The 27497-nt window shown below is 38.7% G+C and overlaps 1 protein-coding gene across 7 annotated transcripts in view; it reads right to left on the bottom strand.

Annotated features, from left to right (window-relative positions):
- The window catches only part of PRR16 (proline rich 16), a 321097-nt gene that overhangs the window by 147350 nt on the left and 146250 nt on the right, over positions 1-27497 (bottom strand). The window contains exon 1 of one of the 7 annotated variants that reach the window (XM_045998806.1): positions 15916-15942. The exons of the other annotated variants lie outside the window; for them this stretch is intronic. The gene's annotated coding sequence lies outside the window, so the exon portion shown is untranslated. Of the gene's footprint in view, positions 1-15915; positions 15943-27497 lie in introns of those variants that run through there. 7 annotated transcript variants of the gene reach the window in all.

Raw genomic sequence — 27497 nt, 5'->3', positions numbered from 1 at the left:
TTAGAAAGTCTTCTACTTTCTTTGGAGCTCAATGTGATAAGAGGTTATAAAAAACAAAACAAAACAAAAAAACCACAATTTTTTTCACATAATTGCTACCACCCTTCAACTTCACATCTATTAAGGGCGGCTATAAGAAGTGAACAGACAATTGAGCCAGACAAGCAAACACATAACTTTTAGTTACACAATTAAGTTTCTTCAGGTGACTTCTTCTTCCATGATGTTGAGGTAATATAGTAGCAGATTTCCAGTCAGCAGAAATTAAAGTACAATAAAACTGTAATGATGTAGTAAGTAGGATCCAAGAGATTCATTCCTGTAGGAGTTGGTCATGATACTGGAAGGATATAGCCACACAAAATCTATGAAGTGCCAGGTGAAGGCTGGCGCCTCCTGGGGGCAGCTGTGCCCTCTGTCTCAACTGTGGACTGGGGGCAGAGGCTGGGTTTCAGGACTTGTTGGGACTTTCTGGAGAATGACAGTAATTTGGGAATCTCCTGATTAGTAGGCACCTGTGTCATCCCTCATCCACAGAGTTGGGAAGGATGAATACTAAGACCATGAGGACTTCCCTCAACTTGCCTGGTTCCCCAAGTGAGGGTCTCATTCTTCTTTCCATCTCCAGCCTCCTCATCATTTGGTCACCTTCATTTAAATATATGGATCGGGCTGAGGATGAAAACCAACTTTCAATAACTATCATCCAAATTTGCATTATCATGGGGCATGTAACTGCATGGTTTTATTGCATTATGTTTGATTCTAGGGTATTCTAATAGATAATCCCACAGACCATTTCCCTGAGTTTTCAGATTATAAATTAAATTAAGAAGTGCTGGGGGGAAAAATGAAGCATTAAATTGGATCCTCAAATATTTCTAAGCTACTTCTTCTACCTTCCTTCCTCTAAATTTTTCTTTTTTGCTCGTTTGTGTGAAAGTGTCTATATATGTCCAGCTCCGTCCATACTTTCTTTACACACTAAACTACTATTCAGTACCATAAAAATCTTTTTTAAGAAGTTCACTTCCTGAACTCAAGAAAAACCATCCATTGAAAATTCCTGTCAGCACAATTAATTTCTCATCCTCTGATAATGGGTACCCTTCAATTTTATAGACTTAATGTCAACAGGCCAGCATATATAATCACTAGGAGAAACTGAACATTTTTGTCATTAAGTATCACATTATTAAGCACTCATCATTGCCACAGCCCAGAGTTAACATAAGCAATAAATGAGCAAGTTATGGGGAAATGCTGGCGGATTGTATATTGATGAAAAATAAGGGAAAATGTGAACAATAAGCACATCTCTTTTGCTTTATGAAGTTTCTGAAATTTTTCTGTCTATCTACCAGCTTTTTGTCTACATTTAGGCTCCACTGGTGGATGGCTCAATATATTTAGGTATATTTTTCACATTTTTTTTTTTTTAACTGGCAGTGGTATCTTCAATACCTGTGCCTTCATCATCATGGGTCACAAAGGGAATGCCAAAGTTCACAAAGGCAGGCATATTGCTTATAAATATAAATATTGCTCAAACTTATCATTAAAATACCATCTTTCACTGAGAAAATAGCAAAAGTGAAAACTTTTTTTTTATAAGATGGCCTTGGCAAGCATGTAACCTAAATGGGCTATTCGATTTAGATAGTTTGGTGGACAATGTTTTATCTTTTTTAATTTTTTTGAAGATTTTATTTATTTATTGAGCGGGCAAGAGAGGGAGAGCACCGAGGAAGGGAGACAAAGAGAAGCAGACTCAGGGCGCCTGGGTGGCTCAGTGGGTTAAAGCCTCTGCCTTCGGCTCAGGTCATGATCCCAGGGTCCTGGGATCGAGCCCCGTATCGGACTCTCTGCTCAGCAGGAAGCCTGCTTCCTTTCTTCTCTCTCTGCCTGCCTCTCTGCCTTGTGATCTCTGTCTGTCAAATAAATAAATAAAATATTAAAAAAAAAAGAGAGAGAGAGAGAATCAGACTCCCCACTGAGCAGGGAGCCCAATATGGGGCTCGATCCTAGGACTCTGGGATCATGACCTGAACTGAATGAAGGCAGAGGCTTAACCCACTGAGCCACTCGGGTGCCCTTAGTGGACAATGTTTTAAGAGAATATAGAGAGGTTGCTTGGTCTCAGTACAAACAACTTACACATAGGCTTCTTCATGCATTTATGTTAGCTACCTGGGGCACCATAAAAATCTTTGTGGGGGGCATATGGCAGGCTACTTCCAGTGGATAACTGGGTAATTTTAAATTAATCAAAGTGAAAAGTAAACACACCATTTGGCCCTCAACACTATAACTGGGACACACATTAACTGTATGTATTTGTATACACATTTTCTTTCTCATGTTCACTAAAGTACTATTTGTAATATAGGTACGTACATGTCAACAGAGATACAGTCCCATCAGGAATGTAAGAATGCTAATCTAAGTATCATTTGTTAAAACACTGTGCATAAAAGGCAGGAAAGATCAAATACAAAATAAGATGAAAATACCAAACAAAATAGAATGTCCATCAATAGGGAACAGGAGTTTATGTAGCACAGCTCTTTAAAAAAAAACTAATAAAGGAAGGTTTCCATGAGCTGATAAGCCTGACATGGAAAATTAAGAACCTGTATAATTAAACAAGAACAAAAATATGGGACAGTGCATACAGTGAGACCACGGTTCTTCTGAAAAGCCTTTAGGAATATTCTACGTTGGAGACTAATGTATCCTTTTCACAATTCTATTGCAGTGAGCTTTTCCTTTAGCCTTTGGATGGATTCACTATTTGATTGAGCACCAGATGAAGTAACTAGCTTGCATTTAAATTCCATGCTAAATACATATATACATATAAATACATATATATATATGAGAATAATAATGCAAATATGTACATTTATAAATACTAGAATCACACTCAATTCAAAGGGATTCTTATACAACTTTGGGGAGAGTAGGGGTCACTGGGACTCGATTCTTGTCAATAGACAAGAATATATATGGCCCCATTCTTAAAGCCGTTGACAGTGAACAGACGCTATAGTTACAACCGCCGCCTAATATACTTTGTTATGCTAAATCTGCATACCTAGTTAAATTTCATTAAGTTGAAGAACTTACACTGGAAATCCTCTGCAAATAATACTCAGGTGTTTTAAAAAAAGAAGGGGTGTGTATGTGTATGTGTGTGTATGCAGGAAGGTTTTGTAGAAGAATAAATAATACCTCGGAGACAGTAGGACTTATCATGTTCTCAGATTTGGGAATATAAAGAAAAATATAATTTTTTGGTATATCTTTTTGTATGTAAATATATACCATGTGTATGTGCCATTAAAAAACAAAACAAAACAAAACAAAACATAGTACCCATCCTTAGAGAAACAAAGCTTCTCTACCAATCTTAGAGAACCAAATTCCTCTAAAATTTTGAGCCATATCTCATGTCAAGAGTATTGCTCACCGTCTATCTGACTCAGGCCTTGATTTAGGGTGACTGCATTCCACAAATAATTATAAATCAAATGTACAACCCTGTGGATAAAAGCCCAAAATCAATTCAGTCATTTAATGTCACTGGCTCTGGTGTTCTCTCTCCAGCCTTTCTAGACACCTGGGACCTGTTAGATCTCTCAGACGTAGGTGCTTCTCCTGGTTGCCGAATCGCTCAGATAGTTGCTAATTTCATGTCACTTTATCCTTGATGTCACAGCTAGAGTGACCTTTCTGAAATGGGGACTTCCTGGCTTTAACTTCTTCAGTGGGCCTCCCCAACGGTCTAGATAAAATCTAAACTCTTAAACAAGACTGAATTGTCCCCTAACAAACCTCCTTTTCTTCCTCAGCAAAAGCATACAGAACTAAGAAAGTTAGCAGGACACAGGGCCACCCTCTCCCAAAAGTCTGTATTTCCTAGGCTCTTGTGTAACAAGTAGATGCGATGTGCAATGAAGGCGTAACTGATGGAAGGTAAAGTACAACTTCCGGGGAGGAGACTTTGATTTTGCTCTCCTTATGCTCCCTGGAATGCTGACATGATGGTGGAATGGCCATCTTGGATCACAGAGTAGCAGGTGTGCTGGACCACCTACCTCACATGAGAGAAAAGTAGACTTCCAACTCATTTAAACTCCTGCTATTTTGATAATTAATCCCTCAGAGTTTAATCCTAATTTGAATGAATATAAAAAGACAGCCTCGTCAATAAATGGTGCTGGGAAAATTGGACAGCCACATGCAGAAAAATGAAACTGGACCACCTCCTTACATCACACATGAAAATAGACTCAAAATGGATGAAGGACCTCAATGCGAGAAAGGAATCCATCAAAATCCTTGAGGAGAACACAGGCAGCAACCTCTTCTGTCCCAGCCGCAGCAACATCTTCCTAGGAACATCGCCAAAGGCAAGGGAAGCAAGGGCAAAAATGAACTATTGGGATTTCATCAAGATCAAAAGCTTTTGCACAGCAAAGGAAACAGTTAACAAAACCAAAAGACAACTGACAGAATGGCAGAAGATATTTGCAAACGACATATCAGATAAAGGACTAGTGTCCAAAACCTATAAGGAACTTAGCAAACTCAACACCCAAAGAACAAATAATCCAATCAAGAAATGGGCAGAGGACATGAACAGACATTTCTGCAAAGAAGACATCCAGATGGCCAACAGACCCATGAAAACGTGCTCCACATCACTCGGCATCAGGGAAATACAAATCAAAACCACAATGAGATACCATCTCACACCAGTCAGAATGGCGAAAATTAACAAGTCAGGAAATGAGAGATGCTGGTAAGGATGCAGAGAAAGGGGAACCCTCCTACACTGTTGGTGGGAATGCAAGCTGTACAATCACTCTGGAAAACAGCATGGAGGTTCCTCAAAATGTTGAAAATAGAACTACCCTATGACCTAGCAATTGCACTACTGGGTATTTACCCTAAAGATACAAACATAGTGATCCGAAGGGGCATGTGCACCCAAATGTTTATAACAGCAATGTCTACAATAGCCAAACTATGGAAAGAACCTAGATGTCCATCAACAGATGAATGGATAAAGAAGAAGTGGTATATATACACAATGGAATACTATGCAGCCATCAAAAGAAATGAAATCTTGCCATTTGCGACGATGTGGATGGAACTAGAGGGTATCATGCTTAGTGAAATAAGTCAATCGGAGAAAGACAACTATCGTATGATCTCCCTAATATAAGGACGTGGAGATGCAACATGGGGGGGGTTAGGGGGATAGGAGAAGAATAAATGAAACAAGATGGGATTGGGAGGGAGACAAACCATAAGCGACTCTTAATCTCACAAAACAAACTGAGGGTTGCCGGGGGGGAGGGGGGCTTGGGAGAGGGGGAGTGGGGTTATGGACATTGGAGAGGGTATGTGCTATGGTGAGTGCTGTGAAATGTGTAAACCTGGCGATTCGCAGACCCGTACCCCTGGGGATAAAAATACATTATATGTTTATAAAAAAAATAAGAAATAAAAAAAAAAAAAAAAAAAAAACATGTTATATGATCTGGTCTCTACCTATCCTTTCAACTTCATCTTTTACTACTCCTACGATTGCCTCTACACGGAGGCTATGTCTAATTGGCACTTCCCAGAGTGCGCCATGCTATTTCTTATTTCTATGTATTAGTATATGATGGCTCATTTGTCTGAGATTGTCTGCTCCTACCTCTACCCCTTTGCATGGAAACTGGAAAATGGACTTATTAGAAGACCAAAATAGTCTTTTTATCCGCCCCCCCCCCCCAGTCCCTAACACATTGTAGTAGTTGCTGTAGAAAAGATCAGAACAAATTTAGAGCTGAAGAAAATCTCCTTAACCTTCTCCTATCCGCACTGGCCCAGGAGGGGAAAAAGAGAGAAAACGGATTTAGAAAGAATACAATGCAGAGAAAAAGTAACCTCACATGTAAGTATCTTCAGAGAGAGACAGAGAATATACTGCATCCACTAAAAAAGAATGTTGTCCTATGAAAATATGTAATAAAAATAAGAAAGAGCTCCCATGTAGTTAACATTTTATTACCCTATTTAAAACTCTAGTAAAAGGGACAGAAGATAAAGCCCAGAAAGCAGGAAAGAATGACTGAAAATAGAAAATAGGAAAGAGAAAGATAAAAATATTGGTATATCAACCTAAAACACCCTATAGTCCATTTCTAGGAAGGTGGATTTTAGAAAGAGAGAAGAAAGGGATGAGGAGAATTATCAGAAACATTATACATGAACACATCTCAAAAAGTAAATTATCTTTAGTATGAATGTACTGGATTATACATGTATTCTTTCTTTAACTCATGAGTACCAGTCATCTTTACTGACCACATATTACCTCTGAGAACATAGGCCAGCCACTGGAGAGCAAAAGATGAGTAAGATAATGTTTCTGCTCTCCATGACCTTATTCTATAGAAGAAAACATGCATATAAAATGGTAATTGCATGCAATTACAGTAAGAACAATAAACTTCTGTGAGAGCTCTGCACGAGGATGAGAGAAATCCCTAACCCACCCCAGACTCAGTTTGGAATTTCACAAAGTAATACTTCCATGTGACCATTTATGGGTTAATACTACATTTTTTAACTTTTGATATTCTTTTAAATCATTCCCATCAAATGAATTTTGGTGTTTAAGGCTAAAAAAAACTTTGGTAATCTATGTATTCCAAAAGCCATTGGGCAAAACCAAATAACACCACTGCTTTTTAATTTTTATTGAAGGAAAACATATGTAGAGAGACAAGCATAAAAATCCTAAGAAAAGTTCAATGAATTGTTTCCAAGGTGAACACAACCATGTGACCCACACGGAGACCAAGGATCTAATACTGCTCCCACCCTGGGAGATGCCTCAGGGTCCCTTCTAGTCACTTTCTTCTCCCAAGTGAAACCATCTTCAGGACTCCTAACAGCAGAGATTACTTCTATCCTTGAACTTATTAAAAATGAAATCTTATCTCATATGCACTCTGTCTGACACCTTCAGCTGAATATTTAGTATGAGAAACGTGTTTTTCAAGACATTTAAACATTTAAATGTTTTTTAAATTAATTTCAATAAAACGTCAGTTTTATTTTAAATAAACTTTTTTTAAGGAACATTTTTAGAATGACTGAATTTTTTTAACAATAGTACAAAGAGTTGCCATATAACCTCACACTCAGTTATCCCTATTACTAGGATCTCATATTCCTGTGCTAGGTATGTTCATCAAAATTAATGAACTGATATTGAAAAGTAATTGTTAAGTAAAGCTTACATTGTACTGGGATTTCCTCAGCTGTCCCTTCATGTCCTTTTTCTGTCCCAGGGTCCCATCTAAGATCCATTATATATTGTCATCATGTCTCCTTAGGCTCTCTTGGTTGCTAGTTTCTCAGAATTCCCTTGTTCTTCATGAACTTGCCAGTTTTGAGGATTACTGGTCAGGCATTTTGTGAAAGGTGGCTTGATTGGAACTTGCCTGATGTTTTTCTCATGGTTAGATGGAGGAAATGTATTTTGGGGAAGAAGACCACAGAGGTCAAGTGCCATTCTCATCGCACGACATCGAGGGTATGTTCTATCAGTACTGACTTACCAAGCTTGATGTTGAGCTAAAGCACGTGGCTTCAGGTAGTGCTTGTCAGGTTTCTTCACTATAAAGTTACCCCTCGCCTCTTGTTTTACGTCCTCCTTTCATACCATACTTTTTGGAATCAAGTAATACATACCAGGAAATGACAAGTTTATATGATTCCCAAGTACAAATCGTAACTACTATAATACTATTGTAACTACTATAATATAGAATATAATAATATAGAATCTTGCAGGAAAGTGACATTTACAGTGGACCCAATTTATGATATCCACGGAGTATCAACCCAGAAAACACTGACACCACTGTAAATAGTTTTTCCCCCCCAAAAATCATTTAAATTGACCGTCAAATAACTTGATCTTTCTATTAATGTACATCTAGGGAAAGAGTCTTAGATCGATTCTAAAGAGGTCAACTGAAAACTAGAAAGCATTGTATAAAAGTCATTTGGAAATCTGGGTTAGCCAAATTTTGAATGATTTATTCACTTTTCTTTCTCTTTGCATGTGTAGGCTTGTCTACAGGTTTCTAAAGAAAGTTTCCAAAAATATACACCATATAGTATTAAGGGTTGATACTGCAAAGACAGAAGAGTGCTGAGGGGGTTTTTTTCAAAGAAGATTAAGGTAGATCACATAATTTATTAACAAGTGCCTTATGAAGCTTATATTCAACAAATAAGTTATCCCCAACATTTTTACCTTATAAAGCGAAATTTGTAAGTCTAATGAGAAATATGCCTAAATAATGTCTTAACTAGTTCCTCAGCATCATATAGAAAATATATTATTTATTTAACATTGCAAAAAATAACACAGCATATTTTGCTTACATGGTATTGCAATAACCTATCTTCAGTCTTTTAATGACATTCGGTAATCTAAACTACCTGCCAAATAACCATAGGCTAGAATTATATCTGTGCATGTTATCCTTTTTTAAAATTTGAAATATTTAATTATTTTATTTATTTATTTGAGAGGGAGTAGGAACTGGTGAGGGAGGGGCCAGTGAAGAGGGAGAAGTAGACTCCCCACTAAGCAGGGAGCCTAATGCGGAGCTGGATCCTAGGACCTTGAGATCATGACCTGAGCCAAAAGCAGACTCTCTCTCTCTCTCTCTTTCTCTCTCTCTCTCTCTTTTTAAGATTTTATTTATTTATTTGACAGAGAGAGATCACAAGTAGGCAGAGAGGCAGGCGGGGTTGGGGAAGCAGGCTCCCTGCTGAGCAGAGAGTCCGATGTAGGGCTTGATCCCAGGACCCTGAGATCATGACTTGAGATGAAGGCAGAGGCTTAACTCACTGAGTCACTCAGGTGCCCTCAAAAGCAGATTCTTAAACTACTGGGCCACCCAGGTACCTCTGTTCACATTACTCTTAAACCAAGTATCTATCCTTTTTGACTAAATTTTCAAAATAAGGTACTGGCTCATAGTTAGTAGTAATAGAAATGACAATGATTTTCAAAACTCATTCTATATTTTTCATCTATTTTTGAGGCAAAAAGACCTTGATCTTCATGCTAACTTTGAGTCATATCGTCTGCTTTGACTCATACCCCATAAATATGAATGATCAATGTAAATTAGCAAGAAATATATTGCAATCTTCCTAGAAAAACTCATACTACTGAAATTCCATTATTAAACTAATACACTAAACTTAAAAAGAGTGGGAGAGAACTGTATTGAGACAGAGCTAAAATTTTCCCCAGATAGTTTATTTTGTACATGACTCAAAATAGATCTTTAAATCCATCCCAGGGGTGTGCTAAAGCAGTTTATTAATGACTTATAAGAGTCATTTGTTGAATTTTCTAGAATTTGTGAATCTATTGTTAAAGTCATTACTAAAAATCAAATTATATAAACTGACAATATAATCATATTAAGAACAAAGGTTATGAATATTCAAACCCATCACTTCCTAACATTTTACTATTACACATGTTCTTCAGCTCATTTATACCTAGTGTATATGCAAGAAATTCTACATTGTGCTACTGTGCACCATTTCCCAATTCCACACTCAGTGACATCAGGCCTGTAGCTTAAAATATGCTACAGGGGTAGTATTTAGACCACAAAAATAAGAAAATGTTACAAACCTGGGTTCTGCCTTCCCATCTAAGAAAGCTGGTTGTTAATATTTACTAACATACCACTGACCAAGCCATGTCTAATCCTTCACCTTGCCAATTCTATCCCCTGCTCCAAAAGAAATCTTCACATTGGTTCTCTTTAAAGGCACTTGTTTTGGGGAAACTTCCAGCCATGTATATAATACTGATTCACTTACAGATAATAAAGACTTAAATTCTTTTGAAAAAAGAATTTCAATTAAAAAAATGAGAAAAATTGGGGCACCGGAGTGACTCAGTGGGTTAAAGCCTCTGCCTTCGGCTCAGGTCACAATCCCAGGGTCCTGGGATTGAGCCCCACATCAGGCTCTCTGCTCAGTGGGGAGCCTGCTTCCTCCTCTCTCTCCGCCTGCCTCTCTGCCTACTTGTGATCTCTGTCTGTCAAATAAATAAATAAATAAATCTTAAAAAAATTTTTTTAAAAATTAAAACAATGAGAAAAATAGAAAAGCAATTTGATTCCAAGTGAGCAACACATTCGTAAGAAGAAAGATCCTATGTGAGTTCAACCAACCCTGAAACTTACATGTGACTTTAATAAGTTCTGAATGTAAGAGAAGATGGTAGAGCCTATGGGTGACAGAAATCGGTTTCATCTTGATATCACCATTTACACTAGGAACATACTTAATATCTCTGAGACTTGAATCATTGTTTAATAAAAAAAAGATGTTTTGAAGAGTAAGATGAGATAATAAATGTGAAATTACCACAGATGTTCCATAAACATTAGCTGTTTTTATGCTGTACACTTAGGTCCAGCAAGGGATCACCATTGTGACCAAAGAAAGCTTGGATTCATAAACGCCCAATGAATACTATGCAGATGAGCCTTTTCTATACCCTGTTCCTATATATGCATTGAATATTAGCATACTGAAGCTCAGAAAAAACCAACACATAAGGAACCTGAATAAAGAGTTAGCAGTGTTCCTAAAATTTCTCATATTTTACCCGATCTTCCCATTTTGGGGACTTGTAAGCCATTCCTCTCCAAAATGCTGTATCTAATAATATAATAAGTCCTCTCACTTCTACCTCTGTGGGACAGCTAAATATGCATTTACTGCTGTTTCATTTCTCTGAGAGCCCCTAAATCAGGATCTCAACCTCGCCCCCCCCCCCACAAATAGAAGTATATAACCTGGTAATTTCCTATTACCTGTAAATAGTCATTTTTTTTGGTGTGAAGTATTTTAGGAAATAACATTAAAATGAAGTATGACATTCAGATAATTTTACAAGGGCCTATTCTAGACTGTACAGGATTTGAAAGGATTATATAAACTGTTATGGAAGGTTCAGAGGCCATCCAAAAGCAATTACAGGTTTTAAAAATTGTCCTTATGAAACTGGAATTATTAGGGACTGGATTTATTAAAGAAACAAGATGAAGTGTTGATATTATAATAGACTTCAATAAGTTAAGACTTAGCAGCAGTCAAAGGAATTGGTTAAATGCAATCTATCAAGCCACAGACAAAAAAAAAAAAAAAAAGCAGGATTACACACACAAAAAATTCTTGGCAGACGCTGATATTCATCACCCAAACATAAAGTGACTCAGACTCAGTTTCTAAAAATTTCTTTTTTGGGGGAAATCGCCTCAAAAATTAAGACTTTCATGTATCTTGAATATTTAATTGTCTAGTTGAAAGCAGGAGGAAACACTGGAAGGCATCACAAAGTTATTTCTGGTCCTACAGATATATGATGAAACCCAAGACACATACCAGGCAGTAAGTGAATGCATGTGGGGCAAAGCTCATCAATGTAGTCAATATTTCTTTCTAAAATGTCTCATCCCATGCCTTTTCTGTCATAGTCCTATTCTTATTTTTTATTTTAAATTTCTCCTGAGGTTCCTGTGAATTCCTTATAATTTCCCTTGTTTCAGAAAGCATTTCATACACATTTTATTACTGTTACTGTCTTTCTGTTCAACGTCAGGCATTGAACGTTTCCTATACGGCAGCCTCAGGGATCTGCAACCAAGTCCTTCGCCTAGAAGAACGCTGCCTGTTCTTACCACACATTCTGTCTCTGCAGCCCACATCCCTGCAAACAAAAGCAAAGAATACAAAACAAAATGTAATGCCCGCTTCTGATATCTACAGGGGCAGTGGCATATTTCTCTTGGTGTTCCCATTGGTATTTTGCCCTGCCCTTACTTACATTTTATTTATCTTTTTCTAAAGATTTTATTTATTTATTTGAGAGAGAGAGAGGGAGAGAGAGCACAAGCTGGGTGAGGAACAGAGGGAGAAGCAGAATCCCCACCGAGCAGGAAGCCTCACATGGGGCTTGATCCCAGGACCCTGGGATCATGACCTGAGCCGAAGGCAGAGACACTTAAATGACTGAACCACCCAGGCATCCCTCTCTGACTTACATTTTAATAAGCCATCTCAATTCCCATCTTTTATATTGCTAGACATGCATTTATCACAATTTCGTTCCTCTGTTCACCCCAGCAGCTTCTCGATCACTGACACAGCCTCTGGCTAGTGCTGTACTCACTCTGTCCCCGTAGTCAATCGAATATATCATCACCAAGTTTCTCTTGCAAAAGCTAGAGCTCTTACTGTATCACCGACCAACTCTGAAACGTTCTCAGATCTTGATGTTCACTAAGAAGAATCCACGCATTGTATCCTCTGCCTACCATCCCAGTGTAGTTTCTCACTTTTCGACTATACTCACCCTAAGCTTCAGGCAGGTGGCTGAGCTTTCCCGACTTAGGACCTGGCTAATGATGTTCCCTATCTGGAATGTCCTCCTCTCCACAGCTGAAAATTCTCCGCATTCCCTAAGGCTATGCATCCATTCTTTGATCCATTTAACAGAGATGGACATATTGATCAATAAGATGGTTATTTTTTTCTGTTCTTACAAAGTTCTAGTATGGAAGCAACGACAGAAAATAAACAAATAACCTTATACGTCGTCGGCTGCCTTTGTGATGGGTGTAATGATGGAAAAGTTAGTAGTAACATTTTTAAATGATGTGACTGAAATTTTTTTGCCACCCTCTTTATCTATCCTGCACAACCATAATGGGATCATGCTCGTTCTTCTTCCTACTGACAAACCCCTTGTCATTTCTCCATGTCAGTAACACCTCAGTAATATTTCTGTAATATGTATCACTCTCTGGTCTGTATAATATTGACTTGTGATCTCAACTTAGCTCCCTTTTTGGGGGACTGTAACTCCTGAAGACCTATTCCACTCCAACCACCGGTTTAGAAAAATTGTACAGTCCCTTCACTGGAGGGACTACTGAGCCGTTTCTAGGAAAAAAATTTTTTTCTCTGTCTTAAGACAGATAACCACAAGATTACAGAGTATGGCTTTTTTTTTTCTTTTTTCTTCTTCTGGTCATTGATATTCAAGATGTAATGTCTGGAAGTACAGCAGATATTAGTCATCAGAGTGAGCATAATACCTAAACCAAGGATGACACAGTGGAACAAGAAAAGAACCTCAGGCCTTGGTGATACCTCTGGGCCACTGATCTCACCAGTCCTGCAGTACCCACAGACATACCTATCCCTAAACCCCTTATTAAGTTGACTTGAGAATGTCCCCTTCTGTCGAAGCCAGTTATCTGCAGCAAATACTGACATATTACATTACCAGATCGCAAACACTTTGAGGATGAGGCATGTATGTTTTTCCCCTCCATTATTTCTGCATTATCTATTTTTGCTCATAGTAGCTGGTCAAAAACAGTAGTTTGGGCCATTAAAGTTCCATTTTAACTAAAACATTTTTCATTTATATTTTCTCTGTCTCCCTGTCTCCCTCTTTCTTCCTCCTCCCTCCCTCTTTCTGTGTGTGTGTGTGTGTGTGTGTGTGTGTGTGTGTGTGTGTGTCTCCAGCTTTTTAAACCAAAGCACAGTTACAGGCTTAAATTCCAAGCTACATTAGAATGGGCTTTCTATGATGCTGTAACACACAGGTTGATACTTAGGGTGATATGAAAAGACAAAGAGGAAAGTATTCAATTTCATGATTCTTTCCTTTAGTAAAAAAGGATTCACATCTTGTCTACATAGCGAGGCCATAAACACAGCCAAGTAATCTACAATTTTAAAGAAAAGAGAAAATGTACGGCTGTCAAAAAGTTGAAAATACTGAACACCCTCTAGAGATGACAAGACATACAAGTGTTGGCGGGGCACCTAGTCGGAAGAGAGCCACAAGAATAAATATTTTATTTCAGTCAACAGCTGGCTTTAGAGGAATAGGTTGTTGAGATGAGTCTTTCAAATGTAATGCAAGTCACGTAAGAAGGCTTTCTATCAAAGGTCCCATTTCAAGTTATTTAAATTCCCGTATGGTTTACAAGCTCACAACACAAACCAACTGAACTATATAAGCCAGCGGTGTTATTTCACTGTTTGGAATACCCTCACTGACAATGTTCTATGTGAGAAAAACAGGCATCATTCATTACTCAAAGAAAGGGACTGGAGTGCCTTTCCAAATGCCAGGTCAAATGAAAGATATGACTCCACACCATAAAAAATGAGGTAGGCTTGGCCCTCAGCTCAAAAGTTTCTGAAATCTTTTGACCCAAGAGGCAATATTAAATGAAAATATAAATGTGATTCAATTTTCTGTGGACTTATGTGTTAAGGCAATGGCTTGCTGTCAGACATGGTGGGAAGCTCTGTCTGCTCATCCTGTTGGCATTAACCTGCCCTACACATCTTTAACTCCCATTGGATACTTTTAGTAAGAATATGAACAAAATTAGGGGCACTTGTGTGGCTCAGTGGGTTAAGCCTCTACCTTCGGCTCAGGTCATGTTCCCAGGGTCAGGGATCGAGCTCCGCATCGGGCTCTCTGCTCATCAGGGAGCTTGCTTTTCCCCTCTCTCTGCCTGTCTCTCTGCCTACTTGTGATCTCTCTCTCCTCTCTCTGTGTCAAATAAATAAAATCTTTTTTAAAATCCTCTAAGAAAGAATATGAACAAAATTAAACTTTATTTGTTGTAATATTGGTGCTTGACATTTTCCAAGCTCTTTAGAGAGCTTAGAAATATTAGGGCATTTCCTTTTGCCCTTTTTTCCCACGGCAGCCCAGTTACACACATTAGAGCTTCTCGGAGGACCAATGTTCTATATGCTGGAGTCAAATAGAGATAATAGCCAGCATTTACTGAAGGCTTATTGTATGCCTGGACTTAAATGCAACATGTTATGTCCATTATTGAAGTGGATGTTTATTCTGAGGAAGTTATCATTCCTCCCTGCCCAGGAGTGTAAACTGAGATTACAGAAGTTAAATCACTGGCCCAAGTACTTGCATGGCTTCTAAGAGAATGTACAGATTTGGAACGCAGCTCTCTGAGTTCTTCCAGAACTTTCTATGGCCTCTATGAAGTGCTTTAGTCTCATGCCTACTTCCCCAGTGCCCCACTTCATTCAGGTTTTTACTGAAGGTACACCTGGAGAAGAGATCACGAGCTGAGCTTGCCCTGATGGTCCAGGGGTCCAACTAACATCTTCAGGATGCAATATTTATCAGGCTCTTGATATGAACATTTAAGATAAATTTTAATAATTTAAGGTAAAAAAATCACTACAAAATAAAAATATGTATATTTTACAATTCACTTTAATAAAGATTTGTATGGTTTTGGCCAAAACAAAGGAGTGATCAATTTTTTTTTTTTAGCCATGTTTCCATTTGTCAACATGGTCTGAACATAGTTGCCTGAATGTAACCTGGATGTGCCACAGTCACGAGGGGTGACTTTTGACGGCCAGGACAATCACACAGAGAAGAGAAACCCTGAATGGGCTGGGGACTGGGTACGGTCTCTTCAAACACCTTAAATTTACTACCAATAAACCGAAGAAGCCCAAAGAGAAACTTTCACACTCAACACGTGACAATTAAAGTTTTTTATTGTTTATTATTTTTTTACCTACATATCTCTTTCTGCTTTCAAAAATTTCATTATCACCAACATGACATTTAAATTCTTATTCCATTGAAGAAAACATAAAGGACTGTATCAAATGCTTTAAGAATGTATTTATCTTTGAAATCAACTCAACTCTTAATTACACTAATTCAAGAAGTCAGTTCTCCATTTATTTGTGCTGCATATATTTATCATCACTCACCCACTATAGGCTGAAAGACTTCGGCACGTACTGAGAAATCAAGAATGGAGACCTCAAGTATCCTGCAGAAACAGACATGAGTCACAAAGCAATATGCTGTATTGGGGAAGGTGTAATGCGGCAGCAATGTATAGGAAAGGAAAAGGAGCAGGGAGAGGGGAGTGTGACAAGGAATAGATAATGCATGTGGAGCATCATAGGATGAGTAGCCAGGTGTTTGGCTTCTTGTTGGGGTTCACATTCTGGACAGAGAGACGGATGCTCAAAGACAGACACATCACGGAGCTCAGTGTGCCTATGAAGTAACAACAGTTCAGTGTAGATGCAGCATAGAGATACCATGGTCAGGAAACGAGCCTAGACAAGCGGATAACTAAGGGTTCATAGGTAACCCAAGGGAGCCTGTATTTTTTCTACAGACTGGTGATTTTTTTATAAAATTTTTTATTTTTATTAACATGTAATTTTATTAACATGTAATGTATTATTAGCCCCAGGGGTACAGGTCTGTGAATTGCCAGGTTTACACACTTTACAGCACTCACCATAGCACATACCCTCCCCAATGTCCATAACCCAACCACCCTCTCCCCCCTGCCCCTGGCAACCCTCAGTTTGTTTTGTGAGATTAAGAGTCTCTTATGGTTTGTCTCCCTCCCGATCCCATCTTGTTTCATTTATTCTTTTCCTACCCCCCAAGGCCCCCATGTTGCCTCTCAACTTCCTCATGTCAGGGAAATCATACAATAATTTAGACTGGTGATTTTTAAGCTGCTGTTCTGCCCTGCAGACACACTGAGGTACCTTAGGTCACCCAGCAAGCTATGATGGTAAGAACCTTTCCGAGATCACTGCTCTATGTTCTTGTCTCATACAATAAACGTCACATCAAATCAGCTCCATGCACTTGAGCTAGTGCATAAAATACCATTTGAGAGAGGAGTCTGCCCAGTAAAAACGGGTTTGAAAATTACTGCTATGGGAAATAAGCCAATGTTGAAGTACTTTTAACAGGGAAACAAGTTCAGACTTGTAGGAAAAATATCCAAAGGGCCATGTGGTGGCAGACAGAGCTGAGGCTGATGAGGAAGGATGCTGTTCCCATTGTCCAGGAGAGATATGGTGATAGTGCGAAGGAACTAAAGAACAAAGGAAGGGATAAACAGTGAAGATGTTTAGGAGGTAGGACAGGCAGTATTTGGTGGTTGATGAGATGTGAAGTGTAAGGAAGAAAGGAAGGTTTTGGAAGGCACCAACATTTCTGGCTGGAACGTACCCATGGGGACCACATGGCATACCTAACAAGGGAAGAAGGGACATGGCTGGGGACCGGAAGGGTTCAGTACTCACATACCGAGTTTGAGGCTCTGGGGACAACCAGATCAATGTAATCAACAGGCAAAGGATCTCATCCTTACAGCCTCAGGTAAATGCTCTGCTCAGTATGGCGATGGAGAGTGAAGCTGCCTAGGAATAATTTGTCCCCAGCATTTTTTTTAGAGACAACAGTAACATTTTCTTATAATTGTTCATTTGAAGGAACTAAGGTCAACGAGAAGAGAAGAAAGCCTGAGGTGTCCCTACCAAGGAAAGGCAAATGGATGGTCATCTAGAGGTGTGGAGAGTGTTCCATTTTCTCTCTGTGAGCATGGAGAGTGTGCTTATGGGCAGGCACGCTGCTTCAGGATTGTTCCAGACTTCCTGCAGACAGTGTGAAATTCTGACAATACCCCTGGAAGGGGGGCTCTCCTTTATCACAAAAGGTTGGAGAGCTTAGTGAAAGAAAAGGAGAGGAAAAACATTTGTTTCCCTGCCCTATGCACTTTTTTTTCCCCCATTTTATTTATTTTTTCAGCGTAACAGTATTCATTCTTTTTGCACAACACCCAGTGCTCCATGCAAAACGTGCCCTCCCCATTACCCACCACCTGTTCCCCCAACCTGAGTGCTGTGAAGTGTGTAAACCTGGCGATTCACAGACCTGTACCCCTGGGGATAAAAATACATTATATGTTTATTAAAAAAAAAAAAAATTGGAAGGGGTGCCCTATGCACTTTTTAAAAACTACAGAGCACTCACATATTCTGTTGCTGCTTATTCAATGGCCCGACAACTATTGGTTTTATCTGCGTGAGCTATTAATCTGTTAGCTCCCACAGACCAGGTACTGCGATTTTTAGTGGTTGACTCTCCAGCCATTTGTTACATATTAGTTGGCACACAGTTCTCAATAAACATTTGCAGGATGAATATATCCATGAAGGTAATTTTTCTTTTTTCTTTTCTTTTTCTTTCTTTCTTTTTTTTTTTTGCATGTAGAGAAGACAGGTCATAATCTGCTCAGCTTCAGGATCATTTCAAACTGGGTCCGAGTTTTGCTTAACTTCTCGCCCTCAGCCTTGCCTTGTTGCTTGTTTGTTGAGATGTTCCTGCTCTTCTTCCACCTCCACCCCTCCTTACTCGGCTCCTTTTGCCTAACAATGGCATCTTTCTACAAATTTTAGGCAATGGCTACTTCTCTTGCTCACTGCCAAATCACTGACGGCCAGTGCATGCACTGCCAATTCGCCAAATGGCAAAGAGAAACCTGCTGAAGCCATAGGCAAGTTCAACCTTCAGGGTTACAGCCTCACCTTGGTTCTGGGGGTCAGATACTGGGACATAGGAGCAGAGATGAGTTGTCTTGATTTTATTTTATTTTTTTTTGAGAGAAGTAACGTCATTTGTTTATACTATCTGTCTACTTTTTAATGAAGGTGAAAGAGTTGGCCAAAAGTTATCCTGTGAAGAAAAGAGCAGGACAATCCATGCTCTGCCTCTAGCCCCAACGTAATGCTTCATTCACAGGAACGTGCAACCATTTTAAATGTAATCCCAGTTCTTTATCCGTGTATGAATGGTTAGCGTGTAAATAAGACACAATCTTTCCTAAGAAGATACTGCCTTCAAAATTGTGATTGATTGTGCTGGTGATGAGTTACAAGGTCTTGGCACATCATTAGAAAGACTATTGTTATGAAAACTGTATGGGTGCCTGTCTGTCTCGTGTTTTCTTTTCAAATGGCGTCAACTATGTTAATGCCATCCGTGTAAAAATCCTTGTAGTGTCTATATGTCGCAAATTTTAATTTGGTGATGTTGATTTAAAATGGCAATGAGACTATTTTTAGATGAAGAAGGAGGATCAGAAAAGCAACCATCATTTTGGATCACTGACTTTTGAGGCTATGCAAAGCATTTCCATAGAACTTTTCACGAAGCTTAGTCCAGTCAAACTAGAGAACAGAATATAATCTACACTGATATATCATGCAAGGAAGTAAAATGTTCTTCCTCATCATCAGACTGTATTTCCATTTTTATAATCTTCTTGTTATAAAACTGATTATAATTAAGATTTATTTCTTTCCAAACAATTGCATGATTTAAACAAACTATAGTACCAAAAAGCCTCAAATAATATTAAAACAACAAAAATACACTAATTCAATCTAAAAATCTTTATTAAATATCAAATATTGGTTAATAGGTAGTCATTAGGTGTAAGGTAACTAGCACCAAAATATAAGTTACTTACTACTGAAAAATGTCATCCTGAGTTAGTAGAAGGGACATATGCTGAATTAAGTCACCAGATATCGGAATTCAAAATAAAATCTGTTGTTTTTTCAATAATAACAAACTAAGATTTTAGTGATTTCAGAGCTCCCTGAAGTTAACTGCACAGACAAGGTCTTAGCTTCAGTTCTACGAAATACTGGCCTCTAAAATAACATCCTTCAGTAGGATTGGAATATTTGCCAGTGATCAGATAATTCATTTAATTAGGGTCATATTATAAACTGAAGAGTGGAAGTCTTTGCCTCTTTTCCTCCTAAACCAATAAACAGAGAGATAGAAAGACAGAAGTAGAGATATTTCTAAAATAATTATCACACCACAAGCTGTGTGTTGAAATGTGCATGTGAATTATCCAGGCAATAGCTAGGTTGGAAAAAGCCATGGATGACCAAACGGAATTGATTAGGGCAGAACTGAAAGCCACCAGGGATGATGTTCACAATGTTAGGGCAGAACTGAAACCCACCAAGGATGATGTTCAAAATGCTCTCAATGAGTTCCAATCTAATCTAAATTCTCTAAAAGCTAGGGTAACTGAGACAGAAGATAGAATTAGTGATCTGGAGGACAAACAGATAGAGAGAAAGGATCAGGAGGAAGCCTGGAACAAACAGCTCAGAAGCCACGAAAACAGAATCAGGGAAATAAATGATGCCATGAAACGTTCCAACGTCAGAATTACTGGAATCCCTGAAGGGGAGGAAAAAGAAAGAAGTCTAGAAGATATAGTGGAAGAAGTTGTCTATGAAAATTTTCCCAATCTCACAAATGGAAACAACGTTCATGTACTAGAGGCAGAGAGATTTCCCCCCAAGATTTTAGATTCTCGAAAGTCCCCATGACACCTTATAGTTAAAATGAGGAATTATGTTTCGAGACAGACCCTCTTAAAAGAAGCTAGGACAAAGAAGCTCCTTACATACAGAGGAAAGCCCATTAGAATAATGTCAGACCTTTCCACAGAGACCTGGCAAGCCAGGAAGGGCTGGCAAAATATATTCAGAGTACTAAATGAGAAGAACATGCAGCCAAGAATACTCTATCCAGCAACACTGACATTCAAAATGGATGGAGAGATAAAGAGTTTCCAAGACCGGCAGGGATTAAAAGACTATGCAACCACCAAGCCGACACTGCAGGAAATATTAAGGGGGGTCCTTTAAAAAAGAAAAAAATCCTGGGGCACCTGGGTGGCTCAGTGGGTTAAAGCCTCTGCCTTCAGCTCAGGTCATGATCCCAGGGTCCTGGGATCGAGCCTCACATCAGGCTCTCTGCTCTGCAGGGAGCCTGCTTCCTCCTCTCTCTCTGCCTGCCTCTCTGCCTAGTTGTGATTTCTCTCTGTCAAATAAATAAAATATTAAAAAAAAGAGAGAAAAAATCCCAAGAATATCATTGAACAGAAATATAGAAACAATCTACAGACAGAAAGACTTCAAAGGTAACACGATGTCAATAAAAACCTATCTCTCAATAATCACTCTCAATGTGAATGGCCTAAATGTACCCATAAAACGACACAGGGCTGCAGATTGGATAAAACGACAGGACCCATCCATATGTTGTCTACAAGAGACCCATTTTGAACCTAAGGATACACCCAGACTGAAAGTGAAGGGATGGAGAAGCATCATTCATGCCAATGGGCCTCAAAAGAAGGCCGGGGTAGCGATTCTCATATCAGATAAATTAGATTTCAAACTAAGACTGTAGTCAGAGATACAGAAGGACACTACATAATTCTTAAAGGGACTATCCACGACGATAATCTAACAATTGTAAATATCTATGCCCCCAATATGGGAGCACCCAATTACATAAGAAAACTATTAATCAAGATAAAGAGTCATATTGATATGAATACAATAATAGTAGGAGATCTTAATATGCCTCTCTCAGAAATAGACAGATCATTGAAGCAGAAAATTAATAAAGAAATAAGAGCATTGAATGAAACATTGGACCAGATGGACCTCATAGACATATACAGAACATTCCACCCTAAAACAACAGAATACTCATTCTTCTCAAGTGCACATGGAACCTTCTCCAGAATAGACCACATACTGGGTCACAAAGCAGGACTCAACCAATACCAAAAGACTGACATTATTCCCTGCATATTCTCAGATCACAATGCTTTGAAACTGGAGCTCAATCACAAGGAAAAGTTCAGAAGGAACTCAAACACCTGGAAGCTAAAGACCACCTTGCTTAAGAATGCTTGGATCAACCAGGAGATCAAAGATGAACTTATACAATTCTTGGAAACCAATGAGAATGAAGACACTTCGGTCCAAAACCTATGGGATACAGCAAAGGCGGTTCTAAGGGGGAAATACATAGCCATCCAAGCCTCCCTCAAAAACATCGAAAAATCCAGATACACCAGCTGTCTCTACACCTTAAAGAACTGGAGAATCAACAACAAATCAAAACAACTCCACACGCAAGAAGGGAAATAATCAAGATTAGAGCAGAGATCAATGAGGTAGAAACAAGAGATACAGTAGAACGTATCAATGAAACTAGAAGCTGGTTTTTTGAAAGAATCAATAATATCGATAAACCATTGGCCACACTAATCCAAAAGAAAAGAGAGAAAGCCAAATTAATAAAATTATGAATGAAAAGGGAGAGATCACAACTAACACCAAGGAAGTAGAAAAAATCAACAGAAATTATTACCAACAGTTATATGCCAATAAGCTAAGCAACCTAGATGAAATGGATGCATTCCTGGAAAACTATAAACTCCCAAAATTGAACCAGGAAGAAATTGACAACCTGAATAGACCGATATCTAGTAATGAGATTGAGCAGTGATCAAAAACCCCAAAAAACAAGAGCCCAGGACCTGACGGATTCCCTGGGGAATTCTACCAAACTTTCAAAGAAGAAATAACACCAATTCTCCTGAAGTTGTTCCAAAAAATTGAAGCAGAAGGAAAACTTCCAGACTCTTTTTATGAAGCCAGCATTACCTGATGCCCAAACCAGGCAAAGACCCTACCAAAAAGGAGAATTTCAGACCAATATCACTATGCATATGGATGCAAAGATTCTCAACAAGATCCTAGCAAACAGGATCCAGCAGCACATTAAAAAGATTATCCACCATGACCAGGTGGGATTCATCCCTGGGTTGCAAGGTTGGTTCAACATTCGCAAATCAATCAATGTGATAAAACAAAACAATAAGAGAAGAGAGAAGAACCACATGGTCCTCTCAATGGATGCAGAAAAAGCATTTGACAAAATCCAGCATCCGTTCCTGATTAAAACGCTTCAAAGTATAGGGATAGAGGGAACATTCCTGAACTTCATAAAATCTATCTATGAAAGACCCACAGCAAATATCATCCTCAATGGGAAAAAGCTTGCAGCCTTCCCGTTGAGATCAGGAACACGACAAGGATGCCCACTCTCACCACTCTTGTTCAACATAGTATTAGAAGTCCTAGCAACGGCAATCAGACAACAAAGAGAAATAAAAGGTATCCAAATTGGCAATGAAGAAGTCAAACTCTCTCTCTTCACAGATGACATGATTCTTTATATGGAAAACCCCAAAGACTCCACCCCCAAACTACTAGAACTCATACAGCAATTCAGTAACGTGGCAGGATACAAAGTCAATGTACAGAAATCAGTGGCTTTCTTATACACTAACAATGAAAATACAGAAAGGGAAATTAGAGAATCGATTCCATTTACTATAGCACCAAGAACCATAAGATACCTGGGAATAAACCTAACCAAAGAGGTAAAGGACCTGTACTCGAGGAACTACAGAACACTCATGAAAGAAACTGAAGAAGACACAAAAAGATGGAAGACCATTCCATGCTCTTGGATTGGAAGAATAAACATTGTTAAAATGTCTATAGTGCCTAGAGCAATCTATACTTTTAATGCCATTCCGATCAAAATTCCACCGGTATTTTTCAAAGAGCTGGCGCAAATAATCCTAAAATTTGTATGGAATCAGAAGAGATGCTGAATTGCTAAGGAAATGTTGAAAAACAAAAACAAAACTGGCGGCATCACGTTACCTGATTTCAAGCTTTACTACAAAGCTGTGATCACCAAGACAGCATGGTACTGGCATAAAAACAGACACATAGACCAGTGGAACAGAGTGGAGAGCCCAGATATGGACCCTCAACAATATGGTCAAATAATCTTCAACAAAACAGGAAAAAAAAAATACAATGGAAAAAAGACAGTCTCTTCAATAAATGGCGCTGGGAAAACTGGACAGCTATATGTAGAAGAATGAAACTCGACCATTCTCTTACACCGTACACAAAGATAAACTTGAAATGGAAAAAAGACCTTAACGTGAGACAGGAATCCTTCAGAATCCTAGAGGAGAACATAGGCAGTAACCTCTTCGATATCAGCCACAGCAACTTCTTTCAAGTTATGTCTCCAAACGCAAAGGAAACAAAAGTGAAAATGAACTTTTGGGACTTCATCAAGATCAAAAGCTTCTGCACAGCAAAGGAAACAGTCAATAAAACAAAAAGGCAACCCACGGAATGGGAGAAGATATTTGCAAATGACAGTACAGACAAAAGGTTGATATCCAGGATCTATAAAGATCTCCTCAAACTCAACACACACAAAACAGATAATCATATCAAAAAATGGTCAGAAGATATGAACAGACACTTCTCCAATGAAGACATACAAATGGCTATCAGACACATGAAAAAATGCTCATCATCACTAGCCATCAGGGAGATTCAAATTAAAACTACATTGAGATACCTCCTGACACCAGTTAGAATGGCCAAAATTAGCAAGACAGGAACAACCTGTGTTGGAGAGGATGTGGAGAAAGGGGAACCCTCTTACACTGTTGGTGGGAATGCAAGTTAGTGCAGCCACTTTGGAGAACAGTGTGGAGATTCCTGAAGAAATTAAGAATAGAGCTTCCCTATGACCCTGCAATTGCCCTGCTGGGTATTTACCCCAAAGATACAGATGTAGTGAAAAGAAGAGCCATCTGTACCCCAATGTTTATAGCAGCAATGGCTACGGTCGCCAAACTGTGGAAAGAACCAAGATGCCCTTCAATGGATGAATGGATAAGGAAGATGTGGTACATATATACAATGGAGTCTTATGCCTCCATCAGAAAGGATGAATACCCAACTTTTGTAGCAACATGGACAGGACTGGAAGAGATTATGCTGAGCGAAATAAGTCAAGCAGAGAGAGTCAAGTATCATATGGTCTCACTTATTTGTGGAGCATAACAAAGAACACGGTGGACATGGGGAGATGGAGAGGGAGTTGAGGGAAACTGGAAGGGGAGATGAACCATGAGAGACTATGGACTCTGAAAAACAACCAGAGGGTTTTGAAGGGACGGGGGTGGGAGGTTGGGGAACCAGGTGGTGGGTAATAGGGAGGGCACGTATTGCATGGAGCACTGGGTGTGGTGCAAAAACAACGAACACTGTTACGCTGAAAATAAACAAATTAAATAAATAAATAAATAAATAAATAAATAAAACCTTAACAAAATAAAATAATAAAATAAAAAAAAAAGAAATGTGCATGTGAGAAAGCACATGTATTGCTGTGTATGTATACTAGGGTGTGTGTGTGTATGTGTGTTTGTGAGTGCAGAGTAATAATTGACAGCTAGACTGTGGAGGTTATAAACCCCAGCTTTACTGCATCCTATCTACGTAACTCTGAGAAGGAGCTTATCTTCTCAGAGTGCCTGGCCTTTAAATGGGATTAGAACAGAATTTTTGGACTATTAGATTTAAATGAATAAATTAATGGAAAATCTTGCAACAGTGCCTGGTTCACAGTGTTATTATCTTATTGATTACTGATATCAAAATTCTTCTAGCTCCTATACATGTCATAAATTATCCTGAAAAAACACCAGGTCAAATACAATGTTTGGAGGGATTCTGGATACGTATATGCTTAAAAATATCTTAATTACTAATAATTGCATGAATGACCTTGGTAAAATGCCTATCTGTGACATCATTTCTCTATTTTAAAAAAAGGTGGTTATGATGCCTGCCAACACCGGAGGAGGAGATCGAGAAGAATTAATGAATATAGCTAAAGCTCTAATAAGGAGGATTATATAATAGTATTACGGTACCTTAATATTAATATTTCTTTGCCTTTATGTGTTACTTTGCATGCATTTCAAAGCAAACCAACAACAAAACTGCTAAATCAGGGTTCCTTTTAAGAGAGATCTTTTTTTAAAGTGTGTGGGAGAGAGTGAGCTGAAAGCAGCAAAAAATAGGAAAACATAAAGGCAGAGGAAGTAGATTCATCTAATAAGAAAAAAAAATCAAGGAAAAGCAACACTCAAATGGTAAATTATTTTCCTCCCAATCTATTTCTTTTCATGCTCAGCAGAAAAGGAGTAATCCAGGTTTATATTATGCATGTACATATAAAATTAGGGCTCTTAATATGCCCCAGAATCATGAACTTTAAAATACCAGCTCTTTGGTAATGTAGAAAGAGGAGTTTGTGTCTATTTTGAGTCTGGTGAATTCCCTCTGAAGTTTTAGTTTTCAATAAATCTTCACTATCAGCTTATTCTATGGTCATTGGCTTCTTTATGGTAAGCATCCAGTCCAAACATAAAAAACACGTTTATTGGTGGGTGAGTCCTGAACATTTAGGGAGAACATATACAACAAAGGGATATGGGAGACTTCTGTGTCCTACAATATACTAGACTAGAGAGACCAGAAAGCCTGAAACGTCTCTAAAATGCATATTTAGAATTGCTCAAAAAGGAAAGGGACCGTCCAGGTGGTGGGAACAGATATGGAAGCCAGCAAGCTAGTCGAGAAACAAACCTTGTGTGAAGAAGAGGGGGGCTGTCTGTGTGGGTAATCAAGGGGTTTGGGGCTTGACCCTCAACGTGGACCACAGATAATAAAGTAGCAACGATTGCATCTGAACAGGGCCTTGCAAGAGCCGTACCCTCCTGAAGGTGGAGCCAAGGAAACAAATAAATGTATCTACTTAATGTAGAATGTAAGGATGTAGTTCTGCACTGTGGGTTCGGGGAAAACAAAGTGCAGGTTTGAATTTTTTTTTTTAATAACTTTAAATTTTTTTTTACTTAGACTTGGGATTCAAACTTATGGAATTTGCACACAGCAGCAATCCCAAGCCAGGAAATTATAAAAGTGTATCTAGCAGTGAGCTAGTGATGGCATAGAAGCCTCTGGAAGAAATGGAGGCAAGTCAGACCTTAGGCTACTTTGAAGATTTAGATAACTTTATAATAAAGAAATGAGAATACATATAAGGAAGCAATCCACTATGACTGAGTGTTGGTACAGAGAGCAACCAACAGATATAGAAATGTAAGAGCTTAAAATAATAATAAAAATTATGCTGAGTGAAATAAGTCAAGCAGAGAGAGTCAATTACCATATGGTTTCACTTACCTGTGGAGCGTAAGGAATAACAGAGGACGTTGGGAGATAGGGAGGAGAAGGGAGCTGGGGACTATTGGAGTGGGAGACAAACCATGAGAGACTGTGTACTCTGAGAAACAAACTGAGGGTTTTGGGGGGGTGGGTGGGGTTTGGGTGAGCCTGGTGGTGGGTATTAAAGAGGGCACGTACTGCATGGAGCAATAATTCAACAATGAATTCAACCATGAATTCTGGAACACTGAAAAAAATTAAATAAAAAAATAATAAAAAAGAAAATGAATATGAAATAAATATGTTGAAAGTGACTAAAGATACAAATTAAAAAAATAAACATTGAAAAAGACATTGGGTAGAGAGAGCAGCGACTCACCCCAAACCTACCCTTCATGACACAGGGTGTCGTCCCGTACCTTGGCACTTTCCTCACTGACCTGGTGATGTTGGATACTGCAATGGAGGACTACATGGAGGAATACCGAGTCCTCACAGACATCATGCTGCCCCAGGCAGCG

This window comes from Meles meles, chromosome 3 (assembly GCF_922984935.1).
Source record: "Meles meles chromosome 3, mMelMel3.1 paternal haplotype, whole genome shotgun sequence".
In the NCBI taxonomy this organism is placed as follows: domain Eukaryota; kingdom Metazoa; phylum Chordata; class Mammalia; order Carnivora; family Mustelidae; genus Meles; species Meles meles.
The sequence above is the reverse complement of the archived record's forward strand: the minus strand, read 5'-3'. Positions and strand labels throughout refer to the sequence as shown.